General features: G+C 29.5%; 1 long non-coding RNA gene across 2 annotated transcripts in view; it reads right to left on the bottom strand.

The window, feature by feature from the left end:
• The window catches only part of LOC126927828 (uncharacterized), a 59,467-nt gene extending 52,830 nt beyond the window's left edge, over positions 1–6,637 (bottom strand). The window contains exon 1 of one of the 2 annotated variants that reach the window (XR_007715936.1): positions 6,581–6,637. This is a non-coding gene — a long non-coding RNA (uncharacterized LOC126927828). Of the gene's footprint in view, positions 1–6,576 lie in introns of both variants that reach the window. The other variant, XR_007715937.1, reaches the window with a different exon arrangement.
• Positions 6,638–22,414: the final 15,777 nt, after the last annotated feature.

The raw sequence follows: 22,414 nt of genomic DNA on the forward strand, positions 1-22,414 counted from the left end.
GCGCATAGCGGGTTAGCCGAAACGTGGAGATTGTTGACCAGTGGCCTAAACTCCGATCAACTCTACATAATCTAACAAGAAATATCTAATTGAAACAGTCCTTAGACTGTTTCTGGTGGCAGCAACTACTACATTGTTTAAAATTTCAAAATTTGGATAGCGAAACGTAACAATATGACGTATGACGTTATATACTATTACGTTATAACCTATAACGGTGTACTGCATCACTGTATGACGTATAACGTTATATATTATAACGTTATAACCTATAACGATGTACTGCATCAATCTATGACTTATAACGTTATATTGCACCACTATATGACGTATAACGTTTATACTATTACGTTATAACTTATAACGTTATATTGCATTACTATATGACGTATAACGTTATGGAGTATTACGTTACAACCTATAACGTTCTACTGCGTCACTATATGACGTATAGCGTTATATACTATTAAGGTATAAGGTTTAACGTTATATTGCATCACTATATGAAGTATAACCTTATATACTCTTACGTTATAAGGTATAACGATATATTGCATCACTATATGAAGTATAACCTTATATACTATTACGTCATAAGGTATAACGAAATATTGCACCACTATATGACGTATAAAGTCATATACCATTACGTTATAACCTATAACGATGTACTGCATCACTATATGACTTATAACGTTATATACTATTACGTAATAACCTATAACGATGTACTGCATCACTATATGATGTATAACGTTATATACTCTTACGTTATAAGGTAAAACGTTATATTACACCACTATATCACTTATAAGGTTATATTGTATCACTGTTTGAGGCATAACGTCATATACTATTACATTATAACGTATAACGTAATAGAGTATAACGCTATAACGTATGACTACATATTGCATCACTATATGACGAATAACGTCATATACTGTTACGTTATAACGTATAACGTTATATTCCATTACTATATGACGCATAACGTTATGGAGCATTACCTTACAACGTATAACGACATATTGCATTACTATGTGACGTATAACGTTATATACCATTGCGTTATGACCTATAACGTTATACTGCATCACTATATGACGTATAACATTATATACTATTACGTTATAACGTATATCGATATATTGCATCACTATGTGACGTATAACGTTATATACTATTACGTTATAATGCATAACGTAATATTGCATTACTATATGACGCATAACGTTATGGAGCATTACGTTACAACGTATAACGTTATACTGCGTCACTAAATGACGTATAACGCTATATACTATTACGTTATAAGGTATAACGTTATATTGCATCACTATATGAAGTATATATTTATATACTATTACGTTATATGGTATAACGTTATATTGCATGACTATATCACTTATAACGTTATATAGCATCCCTATATGAAGTATAACGTTATGAACTATTACGTCATAACGTATAGCGTTATAGAGTATTACCTTATATCGTACAACGATTTATACTATTACGTTATAGCGCATAACGTTATATTGCATCGCTATATCACTTATAACGTTATGTTGCATCACTATGTCACTTATAACGTTCTAATGCCTCACTATATGATGTATAACGTTTATACCATTACGTTATAATTTATAACGTTATATTGCATCACTATATGACGTATAACGTTATGGAGTATTACGTTTTAACGTATAACGTTATATTGCATTACTATATAGCGTATAACGTTAATGAGTACTACGTTATAAAGCATAACGTTATATTGCATCACTATATCACTTATAACGTTATATTGCACCACTATATGACGTATAACGTCATATACTATTACGTTATAACCTATAACGATGTACTGCATCACTATATGACGCATAACGTTATATACTATAACGTTATAAGGTATAACGATATATGGCATCACGATATGAAATATAACCTTATATACTATTACATTATAAGGTATAACGTTATATTGCATCACTATATCACTTATAACGATGTATAGCATCCCTATGTGACGTATAACGTTATGAACTATTACGTTATAACGTATAGCGTTATATTGCATCACTATATGAAGTATAACGTTATATACTATTACGTTATAACTTATAACGTTATACAGCATCACTATATGAAGTATAACCCTATATACTATTACGTTATAACGCATAACGTTATATTGCATCACTATATCACTTACAACGTTATATTGCATCACTATGTCACGTATAACGTTATGGAGTATTACGTTATAACGTATAGCGTCATATTGCATTACTATGTGACGTATAATGTTATATACTATTACTTTATAACGTATAACGATATATTGTATCACTATATGACGTATAACGTTATATACTATTACGTTACAACGTATAACGGTATATTGCATCACTATATGATGTCTAACGTTATATAACATTACGTTATAACGTATAACGCTATATTGCATCACTATATGACTTATACCGTTATATACTATTACGTTATAGCGTATAACGATATATTGCACCACTATATGACGTATCACTTTATATTGCATTACTATATGACGTATAACGTCATATACTATTACGTTATAACGAATAACGTTGTATTGCATCACTATATGACGTATAACGTTATATACTATAACGCTATAAGGTATATCGATATATTGCATCACTATATGACGAATAACATTACGGAGTATTACGTTATAACGTATAACGACATAATGCATTACTATGTGACGTATAACGTTATATACTATTACGTTATAACCTATAACGTTATACTGCATCACTATATGACGTATAACGTTATATACTATTACGTTATAACGTATAACGCTATGTTGCATCACTATATGACGTATAACTTTATATTGCATCTCTGTATGACGTATAACGTTATATACTATTAGGTTATAATGTATAACGATATATTGCATCACTATTTCACTTATAACGTTATATTGCATCACTATATGACGTATAACGTTATATACTATTACGTTACAAGGTATAACTATATATTCCATCACTATGTGAAGTATAACGTTATATACTATTACGTTATAACGCATAACGATATATTGCATCATGATATGACGTATAACTTTATAATGCACCACTATATGACTTATAACTTTATCTTGCATCACAATATGACGTATAACGTTATACACTATTACGTTATAACGTATACCGTTACATTTCATCTCTATATGACGTATCGCTTTATATTGCATCACTATATGACGCATAACGTCATGTACTATTACGTTATAACGTATAACGCTACATTGCATCACTATATGACGTATAACGTTATATACTATTACGATATAAGGTATAACGATGTATTCCATCACTATATCACTTATAACGTTATATTTCATCACTATGTGACGCATAACGTTATGTACTATTATGTCATAACGTATAACGTTATATTGCATCATGATATGACGTATAACTTTATATTGCATCACTATATGACTTATAACTTTATATTGCACCACTATATGACGTATAACGTTATATACTAATACGTTGTAAGGTATAACGATGTATTGCATCACTATATCACTTATAACGTTATATTTCATCACTATGTGACGCATTACGTTAGGTACTATTATGTTATAACGTCTAACTTTATATTGCACCACTATATGACTTATAACTTTATATTGCATCACTATATGACGTATAACGTTATGCACAATTACGTTATAACGAATACCGTTATATTCCATCTCTTTATGACGTATCGCTTTATATTGCATCACTATATGACGTATAACGTTATATACTATTACGTTATAACCTATAACGTTATACTGCATCACTATATGACGTATAACGTTATATACTATTACGTTATAAAGTATAACGATGTATTCCATCACTATATCACTTATAACGTTATATTTCATCACTATATGACGCATAACGTTATGTACTATTATGTTATAACGTATAACGTTATATTGCATCATGATATGACGTATAACTTTATATTGCACCACTATATGACTTATAACTTTATATTGCATCACTATATGACGTATAACGTTATATACTAATACGTTGTAAGGTATAACGATGTATTGCATCACTATATCACTTATAACGTTATATTTCATCACTATATGACGCATAACGTTATGTTCTATTATGTTATAACGTATAACGTGATATTGCATCATGATTTGATGTATAACTTTATATTGCACCACTATATGACTTATAACTTTATATTGCATCACTTTATGACGTATATCGTTATACACTATTACGTTATAACGTATACCGTTATATTTCATCTCTATATGACGTATCGCTTTATATTGCATCACTATATGACGTATAACGTTATATACTATTACGTTATAACGCATAACGATATATTGCATCACTATATCACGTATAACGTTATGGAGTATTACGTTATAACGTATAGCGACATATTGCATTACTATTTGACGTATAACGTTATATACTATTACGTTATAACGTATAACGATATATTGCACCACTATATGACGTATAACGTATTATTGCTTCACTATATGACGTATAACGTTTATACTATTACGTTATAATTTATAACGTTATATTTCATCACTATATGAAGTATAACCTTATATAATATTACGTCATAACGCATAACGCTATATTGCATCACTATGTCACTTACAGCGTTATATTGCATCACCATATGAAGTATAACCTTATATAATATTACGTTATAACGCATAACGTTATATTGCATAACTATATCGCATACAACGTTATATTGCATCACTATATCACGTATAACGTTATGGAGTATTACGTTATAACGTATAGCGTCATATTGCATTACTATGTGACGTATAACGTTACATACTATTGTCACGTCCCGCGTTCCGCACGTGACGCCACGAACCAATAACTTATGAATAATTAAACACGACCAATAATAATAAATTAACTAATAACTAACCAATCAAAATAAAAAGAATTGTACGACAGACAATCAAAATGAAATAAATGAATCAATAAGAAGAAACACTACAACCAATCAGCAATGACATATAAAATACAAATAAAATGAAATAATTAAATGAACCAATAAATAAAACAAGCCGCGATTCAAATGTATGAGATTTCTCTGCGAAAACACATGTATATACACACACGTGTATGCATATCTGTGTGTGTGACCTACTTCGTGAATCTGAATAATTGGTAATCTAATAAAATATAAAAGAAATAAAATATACTACACTACATCAACATTCTAATAAAAGTGAAAATTGTATACAAGATTACTCTGCGACACACACATATATAGATATACACATGCGTACGCGTATCTTTCGGAAAAATTCATAATATATATATATATATATATATATATATATATATATATATATATATATATATGTATGTATACGTTATTAAACCATTAAAACGCAAAGAAATAAATATATAGATTTACATTTCTACGAACCTAGAGAATTATATACGAAATCCACATTATGGAATATTCAACCAATTAACGATCCGAGAAACAATGAGAATAACAATACGCGCACATATACATATGCATATATATATTTTACATAATGGAACATTACATTGTGAAATGTATATATATATATACACATATTATTATATCGAACAACTACTCATCTAATATACAAAACCACCTTGTAAAAATTACATTACTGAACATTCAACTAAACCAACTGAAGATTTAGTATAATAATATATAATAATATAATAATATATATATATACATAGATATGTGAAATAGCGTTGTATATAACCGGAAACAATACAAATGTCACACGACTTCTTCAACAACTTCGACTCTTCGTTCCTGCCGACAACACCTCACACGATGACTGCGTCTTCTAGGGCCACTTACGGATTCTTTACAATTCTTCTTCTTCTTGCACTGAAATATCATATGCAGTGAATAAAACACGAAAGAAGCAGGATGAACTAAATAAAAGAAATCATAACAAGATACACACCGAGACAGTCCGCATGGGAACCTCTGACAAAGATACCTCCGTATCTATCATTAAACGCATAATAATCAAGACGCACAAACCTCATTTGGAAGTCGACACCACTCACAGCGTGCCAATGCAAGGGAGGAAAACGAATGAAATTGTATTTCGTGAAGACGTTTCACCACTTTCCATAGATCAGAAACTGGAGTTACACAACTAATAACCTAATAACAAGAAAGTAATATAAAATATACACGATTTAATATCTAGCAAATATGGACATATAAATCTACAAGGAGCAAAATATATCTCATATTGTCAAATAAAACCAAATTGTCAAAAGATCATCAGGACACGACGCCAACGAGGGTGCCACTGTGCCTATTTGGATGGAAAACCGCCACTTCAGCATCATCCCTCGCACATATTCACACACGCACGTCGATCACGTCATCTCGTACCATTCACATATCTTCTTCCTCTTGCGCTAAAACAAATTCACAAGTTTAAGGAAACAAACAACATGCGAAACGAGATAGAATACTAAAAACACATACTCACACAGTTCGCACAGGCGCGGACGCTTTTGTATCCATCACTCAACATAACCTGTAGTCATCAAAATCCACGTTCTCTCATGGAAACTCTAAAAACCTGCAGCATTGCGATTCCCACCGGAACGAACTGTCACGTGACTGTCATCCCATTGGGGATGTCATTATAAAAAGCGTAGCGACACAATTCAAATCGGAGTAATTGTTAGCGGGTCAGTTGAATAAAGGAATAGAAGAGAGTAATTGTTAGCGTTCGGGAGAATTTAGCGAAAAATAAAGAAGAGTCAGATTAATTGTTAGCGTTAGCGTTAGCGATTAATTGTTAGTGGTTCAGTTAGAACAATCAGAGTAATTGTGAAAAGAGAGTAACTGCCATTAGTTGGTTCAGTTAGAATATAGTCAGAGAAATTGTTAGCGTTCGGGAGAATTTAACGAAATTAAAGAAGAGTAATTCAGTTAGAATAAAGAAATAGGATAGAGCAATTGTGATTAGTTGGTTCAGGAGAATTTAGCGAAAATAAGGAGAGTAATTGTTAGCGGGTCAGTTGAATAAAGGAATAGAAGGGAGTAATCGTTACCAGTTGAATAAAAGAGTAAGAGAGTAATTGTTAGCGGTTCGGGAGAATTTAGCGAAAAATAAAGAAGAGTCAGATTAATTGTTAGCGTTAGCGTTAGCGATTAATTGTTAGTGGTTCAGTTAGAACAATAAGAGTAATTGTGAAAAGAGAGTAACTGCCATTAGTTGGTTCAGTTAGAATATAGTCAGAGAAATTGTTAGCGTTCGGGAGAATTTAACGAAATTAAAGAAGAGTAATTCAGTTAGAATAAAGAAATAGGATAGAGCAATTGTGATTAGTTGGTTCAGGAGAATTTAGCGAAAATAAGGAGAGTAATTGTTAGTCGTTCAATTGAATTTGAGTGAGTCTGATATCAGTTCGTTCAGTTGATTTAATTAGAATTTAAGTTAGGATTAGAGAATAATTGTTCGTTCCAGTTCGAGTTTAAGAATTACGAGATATAAATGTTATTAGTCAGTTCGAATTATAAAATAATTGTTATTAGTCAGTTAGAATCAAAACAATAGTTGGCTCAAGTTTTTGTGTTAGAATTTCGAATTGTTAAACACGTCCGGACACACTGTTGTTTACACTGTTCAAATTAAATAAAGATTAAAACGAAAAATTATAGAAGTGTCGATCTTTGTAAAACCGGAATCACCCCAGCGGCCTGCCCGTTCATCAGCGGAGACCAACGTCAGGTGAGTTAACTTTAATTATTATTAATAACTAATAATTAAAATAATAAATAATATCAATGATTAGTATAATTCGTCATTAATTCCGCCTGTAATAATTATTTATAATATAATTGTTTATTCCAAACAATCCTCTCCCGTGCTAGTATTCCTGCGCATAGCAGGTTAGCCGAAACGTGGAGATTGTTGACCAGTGGCCTAAACTCCGGTCAACGCTACATAATCTAACAAGAAATATCTAATTGAAACAGTCCTTAGACTGTTTCTGGTGGCAGCGACTACTACATTGTTCAAAATTTCAAAATTTGGATAGCGAAACGTAACACTATTACGTTATAACGTATAACTATATATTGCATCACTATATGATGTCGCAACGTTATATAATATTACGTTATAACGTATAACGCTATATTGCATCACTATATGACGTATAACGTTATATGCTATTACGTTATAGCGTATAACGATATATTGCACCACTATATGACGTATCACTTTATATACTATTACGCTATAACGTATAACGTTATATTGCATCTCTATATGACGTATAACGTATTATTGCATCACTATATGACGTATAACGTTATATACTATTACGTTATAACGCATAACGTTATATTGCATCACTATATCACGTATAACGTTATGGAGTATTACGTTATAACGTATAGCGACATATTGCATTACTATTTGACGTATAACGTTATATACTATTACGTTATAACCTATAACGTTATACTGCATCACTATATGAAGTATAACGTTATATACTATTACGTTATAACTTATAACGTTATATTGCATCACTATATGAAGTATAACCCTATATACTATTACGTTATAACGTATAACGTTATATTGCATCTCTATATGACGTATAACGTATTATTGCATCAGTATATGACGTATAACGTGATATACTATTACGTTATAACGCATAACGTTATATTGCATCACTATATCACGTATAACGTTATGGAGTATTACGTTATAACGTATAGCGACATATTGCATTACTATTTGACGTATAACGTTATATACTATTACGTTATAACCTATAACCTTATACTGCATCACTATATGAAGTATAACGTTATATACTATTACGTTATAACTTATAACGTTATATTGCATCACTATATGAAGTATAACCCTATATACTATTACGTTATAACGTATAACGTTATATTGCATCTCTATATGACGTATAACGTATTATTGCATCACTATATGACGTATAACGTTATATAATATTACGTTATAACGCATAACGATATATTGCATCACTATATCACGTATAACGTTATGGAGTATTACGTTATAACGTATAGCGACATATTGCATTACTATTTGACGTATAACGCTATATACTATTACGTTATAACCTATAACGTTATACTGCATCTCTATTTGACGTATAACGATATAAAATATTACGTTATAACGTATAACATTATATTGCATCTCTATGTGACGTATAACGTTATATACTGTTACGTTATAACGTATAACGATATATTGCATCACTATATGACGTATAACGTTATATCCTATTACGTTATAACGTATAACAATATATTGCACCACTATATGATGTCTAACGTTGTATACTATTACGTTATAACGTATAACGCTACATTGCATAACTATATGAGGCATAACATTATATTGCATCACTATATGACGTATAACGTCATATACTATTACGTTATAACGTTTAACGTTATATTGCATCGCTATATGACGTACAACTTTATATTGCATCTCTATATGACGTATAACGTTATATCCTATTACGTTATAACGTATAACGATATATTGCATCACTATATGATGTCTAACGTTGTATACTATTACGTTATAACGTATAACGCTACATTGCAGAACTATATGACGCATAACATTATATTGCATCACTATATGACGTATAATGTTATATCCTATTACGTTATAACGTATAACGATATATTGCATCACTATATGATGTCTAACGTTGTATACTATTACGTTATAAGTTATAACGTGATATTGCATCACTATATGAAGTATAACCTTATATAATATAACGTTATAACGCATAACGTTATATTGCCTCACTATATCACTTACAACGTTATATTGCATTACTATATGACGTATAACGTCATATACTGTTACGTTATAACGTATACCGTTATATTCCATCTCTATATGACGTATCGCTTTACATTGCATCACTATATGACGTATAACGTCATATACTATTACGTTATAACGTTTAACGTTATATTGCACCGCTATATGACGTACAACTTTATATTGCATCTCCATATGACGTATAACGTATTATTGCATTACTATATGACGTATAACGTTTATACTATTACGTTATAACTTATAACGTGATATTGCATCACTATATGAAGTTTAACCTTATATAATATAACCTTATAACGCATAACGTTATATTGCCTCACTATATCACTTACAACGTTATATTGCATCACTATATGACGTATAACGTCATATACTGTTACGTTATAACGTATACCGTTATATTCCATCTCTATATGACGTATCGCTTTATATTGCACCACCATATGACGTATAACGTTACGGAATATTACGTTATAACGTATAACGTTATAATGCATTACTATGTGACGTATAACGTTATATACTATTACGTTATACCCTATAACGTTATACTGCATCACTATATGACGTATAACGTTATATACTATTACGTTATAAGGTATAACGATGTATTGCATCACTATATCACGTATAACGTTACGGAGTATTACGTTATAACGTATAACGACATAATGCATTACTATGTGACGTATAACGTTATATACTATTACGTTATAACCTATAACGTTATACTGCATCACTATATGACGTATAACGTTATATACTGTTACGTTATAAGGTATAACGATGTATTCCATCACTATATCACTTATAACGTTATATTTCATCACTATATGACGCATAACGTTATGTACTATTATGTTATAACGTATAACGTTATATTGCATCATGATATGACGTATAACTTTATATTGCACCACTATATGACTTATAACTTTATATTGCATCACTATATGACGTATAACGTTATACACTATTACGTTATAACGTATACCGTTATATGTCATCTCTATATGACGTATCGCTTTATATTGCATCACTATATGACGTATAACGTTATATACTATTACGTTATAACCTATAACGTTATACCGCATCACTATATGACGCATAACGTTATATACTATTAATTTATAAGGTATAACGATATATTGCATCACTATATCATTTATAACGTTATATTGCATCTCTATATGACGTATAACGATATAGACTATTACGTTATAACGTATAACTTTATATTGCATCACTATATCACTTACAACGTTATATTGCACCACTTTACGACGTATAACGTCATATACTGTTACGTTATAAGGTACAACTATATATTCCATCACTATGTGAAGTATAACGTTATATACTATTACGTTATATCGCATAACGATATATTGCACCACTATATGGCGTATAACTTTATATTGCATCACTATATGACGTATAAATATATAGACTATTACGTTATAACGTATAACGTTATATTGCATCTCTATATGACGTATAACGTTGTATACTATTACGTTATAACGTATAACGTTATATTGTATCACTATATAACGTATAATGTTACGGAGTTTTATGTTATCACGTATAGCGACATATTGCATTACTATGTGACGTATAACGTTATATACTATTACGTTATAACCTATAACGTTATTCTGCAATACTATATGACGTATAACGTTATATACGATTACGTTATAAGGTATAACGATTTATTGCATCACTATATCACTTATAACGTTATATTGCATCTCTATATGACGTATATCGTTATATACTATTACGTTATAACGCATAACGTTATATTGCATCACTATATCACTTACAACGATATATTGCATCACTATACTACGTATAACGCCATATACTATTACGTTATAACGTATAACGTTATATTGCATCACGATATGACGTATAACTTTATATTGCACCACTATATGACTTATAACTTTATATTGCATCACTATATGACGTATAACGTTATACACTATTACGTTATAACGTATACCGTTATATTTCATCTCTATGTGACGTATCGCTTTATATTGCATCACTATATGGCGTATAACATTATGTACTATTACGTTATAACGTATAACGATATATTGCATCACTATATGACGTATAACGTTATATTATTACTATTACGTTACTATTACGTTATCAGGTATAACTACATATTCCATCACTATGTGAGGTATAACGTTATATACTATTACCTTATAACGCATAACGATATATTGCATCACTATATGACGTATAACGTTATATTGCATCTCTATATGACGTATAACGTATTATTTCATCACTATATGACGTATAACGATATATTCCATCACTATGTGAAGTATAACGATATAGACTATTACGTTATAACGTATAACGTTATATTGCATCTCTATATGACGTATAACGTTATATACCATTAAGTTATAACGTATAACGTTATATTGTATCACTATATAACGTATAATGTTATGGAGCATTACGTTTTAACGTATAGCGACATATTGCATTACTATGTGACGTATAACGATATATACTATTACGTTATAACGTATAACGATATATTGCACCACTATATGATGTAGAACGTTATATACTATTACGTTATAACGTATAACGCTATATTGCATCACTATATGACGTATAAAGTCATATACTGTTACGTTATAACGTATACCGTTATATTCCATCTCTATATGACGTATCGCTTTATATTGCATCACTATATGACGTATAACGTTACGGAATATTACGTTATAACGTATAACGTTATAATGCATTACTATGTGACGTATAACGTTATATACTATTACGTTATAACCTATAACGTTATACTGCATCACTATATGACGTATAACGTTATATACTATTACGTTATAAGGGATAACGATGTATTGCATCACTATATCACGTATAACGTTACGGAGTATTACGTTATAACGTATAACGACATAATGCATTACTATGTGACGTATAACGTTATATACTATTACGTTATAACCTATAACGTTATACTGGATCACTATATGACGTATAACGTTATATACTATTACGTTATAACCTATAACGCTATACTGCATCACTATATGAAGTATGACGTTATATACTATTACGTTATAAGGAATAACGATGTATTCCATCACTATATCACTTATAACGTTATATTTCATCACTATATGACGCATAACGTTATGTACTATTATGTTATAACGTATAACGTTATATTGCATCATGATATGACGTATAACTTTATATTGCACCACTATATGACTTATAACTTTATATTGCATCACTATATGACGTATAACGTTATACACTATTACGCTATAACGTATACCGTTATATGTCATCTCTATATGACGTATCGCTTTATATTGCATCACTATATGACGTATAACGTTATATACTATTACGTTATAACCTATAACGTTATACTGCATCACTATATGACGTAAAACGTTATATACTATTACGTTATAAGGTATAACGATGTATTCCATCACTATATCACTTATAACGTTATATTTCATCACTATATGACGCATAACGTTATGTACTATTATGTTATAACGTATAACGTTATATTGCATCATGATATGACGTATAACTTTATATTGAACCACTATATGACTTATAACTTTATATTGCATCACTATATGACGTATAACGTTATACACTATTACGTTATAACGTATACCGTTATATTTCATCTCTATATGACGCATAACCTTATATACTATTAATTTATAAGGTATAACGATATATTGCATCACTATATCATTTATAACGTTATATTGCATCTCTATATGACGTATAACGATATAGACTATTACTTTATAACCTATAACGTTATACTGCATCACTATATGACGTATATCGTTATATACTATTACGTTATAAGATATAACGACACAATGCTTTACTATGTGACGTATAACGTTATGTACTATTACGTTATAACCTATAACGTTATACTGCATCACTATATAACGCATACCGTTATATTGCATCACTATATCACTTACAACGTTATATTGCATCACTATATCGCGTATAACGCTATGGAGTATTACGTTATAACGTATAGCGTCACATTGCATTACTATGTGACGTATAACGTTATATACTATTACGTTATAACGTATAACGGTATATTGCACCACTACATGACGTATCGCTTTATATTGCATCACTATATGACGTATAACGTTACAGAGTATTACGTTATAACGTATAACGACATAATGCATTACTGTGTAACGTATAACGTTATATACTATTACGTTATAACCAATAACGTTATACTGCCTCACTATATGACGTATAACGTTATATACTATTACTTTATAACCTATAACGTTATACTGCACCACTATTTGACGTATAACGTTATATACTATTACGTTATAAGATATAACGACATAATGCTTTACTATGTGACGTATAACGTCATTTACTATTACGTTATAACCTATAACGTTATACTGTATCACTATATAACGTATAGCGTTATATACTGTTACGTTATAACGTATAACGGTATATTGCATCACTATATCACTTATAACGTTATATTGCATCACTATATGACGTATAACGTTATATACTATTACGTTATAAGGTATAACTATATATTCCATCACTACGTGAGGTATAACGTTATATACTATTACGTTACAACGTATAACGTTATATTGCATCTGTATATGACGTATAACGTTTATACTATTACGTTATAACTTATAACGTTGTATTTCATCACTATATGAAGTATAACCTTATATAATATTACGTCATAACGCATAACGTTATATTGCATCACTATGTCACTTACAACGTTATATTGCACCACTATATGAAGTATAGCCTTATATAATATTACGTTATAACGCATAACGTTATATTGCACCACTATATGAAGTATAACCTTATATAATATTACGTTATAACGCATACCGTTATATTGCATCACTATATCACTTACAACGTTTTATTGCATCACTATATCACGTATAACGCTATGGAGTATTACGTTATAACGTATAGCGTCATATTGCATTACTATGTGACGTATAACGTTATATACTATTACGTTATAACGTATAACGGTATATTGAATCACTATATGATGTCTAACGTTACATAACATTATGTTATAACGTATAACGCTATATTGCATCACTATATGACTTATAACGTTATATACTATTACGTTATAGCGTATAACGGAATATTGCACCACTATATGACGTATCGCTTTATATTGCATCACTATATGACGTATAACGTTACAGAGTATTACGTTATAACGTATAACGACATAATGCATTACTGTGTATCGTATAACGTTATATACTATTACGTTATAACCAATAACGTTATACTGCCTCACTATATGACGTATAACATTATATACTATTACTTTATAACCTATAACGTTATACTGCATCACTATATGACGTATAACGTTATATACTATTACGTTATAAGATATAACGACATAATGCTTTACTATGTGACGTATAACGTTATTTACTATTACGTTATAACCTATAACGTTATACTGTATCACTATATAACGTATAGCGTTATATACTGTTACGTTATAACGTATAACGGTATATTGCATCACTATATCACTTATAACGTTATATTGCATCACTATATGACGTATAACGTTATATACTATTACGTAATAAGGTATAACTATATATTCCATCACTACGTGAGGTATAACGTTATATACTATTACGTTACAACGTATAACGTTATATTGCATCTGTATATGACGTATAACGTTTATACTATTACGTTATAACTTATAACGTTGTATTTCATCACTATATGAAGTATAACCTTATATAATATTACGTCATAACGCATAACGTTGTATTGCATCACTATGTCACTTACAACGTTATATTGCACCACTATATGAAGTATAGCCTTATATAATATTACGTTATAACGCATAACGTTATATTACATCACTATATGAAGTATAACCTTATATAATATTACGTTATAACGCATACCGTTATATTGCATCACTATATCACTTACAACGTTATATTGCATCACTATATCACGTATAACGCTATGGAGTATTACGTTATAACGTATAGCGTCATATTGCATTACTATGTGACGTATAACGTTATATACTATTACGTCATAACGTATAACGGTATATTGAATCACTATATGATGTCTAACGTTACATAACATTACGTTATAACGTATAACGCTATATTGCATCACTATATGACTTATAACGTTATATACTATTACGTTATAGCCTATAACGGTATATTGCACCACTATATGACGTATCGCTTTATATTGCATCACTATATGACGTATAACGTTACAGAGTATTACGTTATAACGTATAACGACATAATGCATTACTGTGTAATGTATAACGTTATATACTATTACGTTATAACCAATAACGTTATACTGCCTCACTATATGACGTATAACGTTATATACTATTACTTTATAACCTATAACGTTATACTGCACCACTATATGACGTATAACGTTATATACTATTACGTTATAAGATATAACGACATAATGCTTTACTATGTGACGTATAACGTTATATACTATTACGTTATAACCTATAACGTTATACTGCATCACTATATAACGTATAGCGTTATATACTGTTACGTTATAAGGTATAACGGTATATTGCATCACTATATCACTTATAACGTTATATTTTATCACTATATGACGTATATAACGTTATATACTATTACGTTATAAGGTATAACTATATATTCCATCACTACGTGAGGTATAACGTTATATACTATTACGTTATAACGTATAACGTTATATTGCATCTGTATATTACGTATAACGTTTATACTATTACGTTATAACTTATAACGTTATATTTCATCACTATATGAAGTATAACCTTATATAATATTACGTCATAACGCATAACGTTATATTGCATAACTATGTCGCTTACAACGTTATATTGCATCACTATATCACGTATAATGTTATGGAGTATTACGTGATAACGTATAGCGTCATATTGCATTACTATGTGACGTATAACGTTATATACTATTACTTTGTAACGTATAACGATATATTGTATCACTATATGACGTATAACGATATAGACAATTACGTTATAACGTATAACATTATATTGCATCTCTATATGACGTATAACGTTATATAGCATCACTATATGACGTATAACGTTATATTGCATCACTATATCACTTACAACGTTATATTGCATCACTATATGTCGTATAACGTTATATAGTATTACGTTATAAGGTATAACTATATATTCCATCACTATGTGAAGTATAACGTTATATACTATTATGTTATAACGCATAACGATATATTGCATCATGATATGACGTATAACGTTATACACTATTACGTTATAACGTATACCGTTATATGTCATCTCTATATGACGTATCGCTTTATATTGCATCACTATATGACGTATAACGTTATATACTATTACGTTATAACCTATAACGTTATACTGCATCACTATATGACGAATAACGTTATATACTATTACGTTATAAGGTATAACGATGTATTCCATCACTATATCACTTATAACGGTATATTTCATCACTATATGACGCATAACGTTATGTACTATTATGTTATAACGTATAACGTTATATTGCATCATGATATGACGTATAACTTTATATTGCACCACTATATGACTTATAACTTTATATTGCATCACTATATGACGTATAACGTTATACACTATTACGTTATAACGAATACCGTTGTATTTCATCTCTTTATGACGTATCGCTTTATATTGCAACACTATATGACGTATAACGTTATATACTATTACGTTATAACGTATAACACTATATTGCATCACTATATGACGTATAACGTTATTTTGCATCTCTATATGACGTATAACGTTATATACTATTACGTTATAACGTATAACGATATATTGCATCACTATATCACTTATAACGTTATATTGCATCACTATATGACGTATATCATTATATACTATTAAGTTATAAGGTATAACTATATATTCCATCATTATGTGAGGTATAACGTTATATACTATTACGTTATACCCTATAACGTTATACTGCATCATGATATGACGTCTAACTTTATATTGCATCACTATATCACTTATAACGTTATATTTTATCACTATATGACGCATAACGTTATGTACTTTTATGTTATAACGTATAACGTTATATTGCATCATGATATGACGTATAACTTTATATTGAACCACTATATGACTTATAACATTATATTGCATCACTATATGACGTATAACGTTATACACTATTACGTTATAACGTATACCGTTATATTTCATCTCTATATGACGTATCGCTTTATATTGCATCATTATGTGAAGTATAACGTTATATACTATTACGTTATAACGTATAACGATATATTGCGCCACTATATGACGTATCACTTTATATTTCATCTCTATATGACGTATAACGTTATATACTACTACGTTATAACGTATAAGAATATATTGCATCACTATATTATGTCTAACGTTATATATTTTTACGTTATAACGTATAACGCTATATTGCATCACTATATGACGTATAGCGATATAGACTATTACGTTATAACGTATAACGATATATTGCATCACTATATCACTTATAACGTTATATTGCATCACTATATGACGTATAACATTATATACTATTAAGTTATAAGGTATAACTATATATTCCATCATTATGTGAGGTATAACGTTATATACTATTACGTTATACCCTATAACGTTATACTGCATCATGATATGACGTCTAACTTTATATTGCATCACTATATCACTTATAACGTTATATTTCATCACTATATGACGCATAACGTTATGTACTTTTATGTTATAACGTATAACGTTATATTGCATCATGATATGACGTTTAACGTTATTTTGCATCTCTATATGACGTATAACGTTATATACTATTACGTTATAACGTATAACGATATATTGCATCACTATATCACTTATAACGTTATATTGCATCACTATATGACGTATAACATTATATACTATTAAGTTATAAGGTATAACTATATATTCCATCATTATGTGAGGTATAACGTTATATACTATTACGTTATACCCTATAACGTTATACTGCATCATGATATGACGTCTAACTTTATATTGCATCACTATATCACTTATAACGTTATATTTCATCACTATATGACGCATAACGTTATGTACTTTTATGTTATAACGTATAACGTTATATTGCATCATGATATGACGTATAACTTTATATTGACCCACTATATGACTTATAACATTATATTGCATCACTATATGACGTATAACGTTATACACTATTACGTTATAACGTATACCGTTATATTTCATCTCTATATGACGTATCGCTTTATATTGCATCACTATATGACGTATAACGTTATATACTATTACGTTATAACGTATAACGCTATATTGCATCACTATATGACGTATAACTTTATATTGCATCTCTGTATGACGTATAACGTTATATACTATTACGTTATAAGGTATAACTATATATTCCATCTCTATGTGAGTTATAACGTTATATACTATTACGTTATAACGTATAACGATATATTGCATCATGATATGACGTATAACTTTATATTGCACCACTATATGACTTATAACTTTATATTGCATCACTATATGACGTATAACGTTATACACTATTACGTTATAACGTATACCGTTATATGTCATCTCTATATGACGTATCGCTTTATATTGCATCACTATATGACGTATAACGTTATATACTATTACATTATAACCTATAACGTTATACTGCATCACTATATGACGTATAACGTTATATACTATTACGTTATAAGGTATAACGATGTATTCCACCACTATATCACTTATAACGTTATATTTCATCACTATATGACGCATAACGTCATGTACTATTACGCTATAACTTATAACGTTATATTTCATCACTATATGAAGTATAACCTCATATAATATTACGTCATAACGCATAACGTTACATTGCATCACTATGTCACTTACAACGTCATATTGCATCACCATATGAAGTATAACCTTATATAATATTACGTTATAACGCATAACGTTATATTGCATTACTATGTGACGTATAACGTTACATACTATTACTTTATTACGTATAACGATATATTGCACCACCATATGACGTATATCATTATATTGCATCACTATATGACGTATAACGTTATATAGTATTACGTTATAACGTATAACGATATATTGCATCACTATATGATGTCGCAACGTTATATAATATTACGCTATAACGTATAACGTTATATTGCATCACTATATCACGTATAACGCTACGGAGTATTACGTTATAACGTATATCGACATAATGCAATACTATGTGACGTATAACGTTATATACTATTACGTTATAACCTATAACGTTATAGTGCATCACTATATGACGTATAACGTTATATACCATTACGTTATAAGGTATAACGATGTATTGCATCACTATATCACTTATAACGTTATATTTCATCACTATGTGACGCATAACGTTATATAATATAACGTTATAACCTATAACGTTATACTGCATCACTATATGATGTCTAACGTTATATACTATTACGTTATAACGTATAACGCTATATTGCATCACTATATGACGTATAACGATATAGACTATTACGTTATAACCTATAACGTTATACTGCATCAATATATAACGTATAACATACTATTACGTTATAACGTATAACGATATATTGCATCACTATATGATGTCTAACGTTATATACTATTACGTTAGAAGGTATGACTATATATTCCATCATTATGTGAAGTATAACGTTATATACTATTACGTTATAACGTATAACGATATATTGCACCACTATATGCCGTATAACGATATACTCCACCACTTGTGAAGTATAACGATATAGACTATTACGTTATAACGTATAACGTTATATTGCATCTCCATATGACATATAACTTTATATTGCACCACTATATGACGTATAACGATATAGGCTATTACGTTATAACGTATAACGATATATTGCGCCACTATATGACGTATCACTTTATATTTCATCTCTATATGACGTATAACGTTATATACTACTACGTTATAACGTATAAGGATATATTGCATCACAATATTATGTCTAACGTTATATATTTTTACGTTATAACGTATAACGCTATATTGCATCACTATATGACGTATAGCGATATAGACTATTACGTTATAACGTATAACGCTATATTGCATCACTGTACGACGTATAACGTCATATACTGCTACGTTATAACGTATAACGTTATATTGCATCACTATATCACGTATAACGTTATGGAGTATTACGTTATAACGTATAACGACATAATGCATTACTATGTGACATATAACGTTATATACTATTACGCTATAACGCATAACGATATATTGCACCACTTCATGACGCAGAACGTTATATACTATTACGTTATAAGGTATAACCATCTATTGCATCACTATATCACTTATAACGTTATATTGCATCTCTATATGACGTATAACGTTATATACTATTTCGTTATAACGTATAACGATATATTGCATCACTATATCACTTATAACGTTATATTGCATCACTATATGACGTATAACATTATATACTATTAAGTTATAAGGTATAACTATATATTCCATCATTATGTGAGGTATAACGTTATATACTATTACGTTATACCCTATAACGTTATACTGCATCATGATATGACGTCTAACTTTATATTGCATCACTATATCACTTATAACGTTATATTTCATCACTATATGACGCATAACGTTATGTACTTTTATGTTATAACGTATAACGTTATATTGCATCATGATATGACGTTTAACGTTATTTTGCATCTCTATATGACGTATAACGTTATATACTATTACGTTATAACGTATAACGATATATTGCATCACTATATCACTTATAACGTTATATTGCATCACTATATGACGTATAACATTATATACTATTAAGTTATAAGGTATAACTATATATTCCATCATTATGTGAGGTATAACGTTATAGACTATTACGTTATACCCTATAACGTTATACTGCATCATGATATGACGTCTAACTTATATTGCATCACTATATCACTTATAACGTTATATTTCATCACTATATGACGCATAACGTTATGTACTTTTATGTTATAACGTATAACGTTATATTGCATCATGATATGACGTATAACTTTATATTGAACCACTATATGACTTATAACATTATATTGCATCACTATATGACGTATAACGTTATACACTATTACGTTATAACCTATACCGTTATATTTCA

The sequence above is a fragment of the Bombus affinis genome, unplaced genomic scaffold (assembly GCF_024516045.1).
Source record: "Bombus affinis isolate iyBomAffi1 unplaced genomic scaffold, iyBomAffi1.2 ctg00000249.1, whole genome shotgun sequence".
NCBI lineage: Eukaryota > Metazoa > Arthropoda > Insecta > Hymenoptera > Apidae > Bombus > Bombus affinis.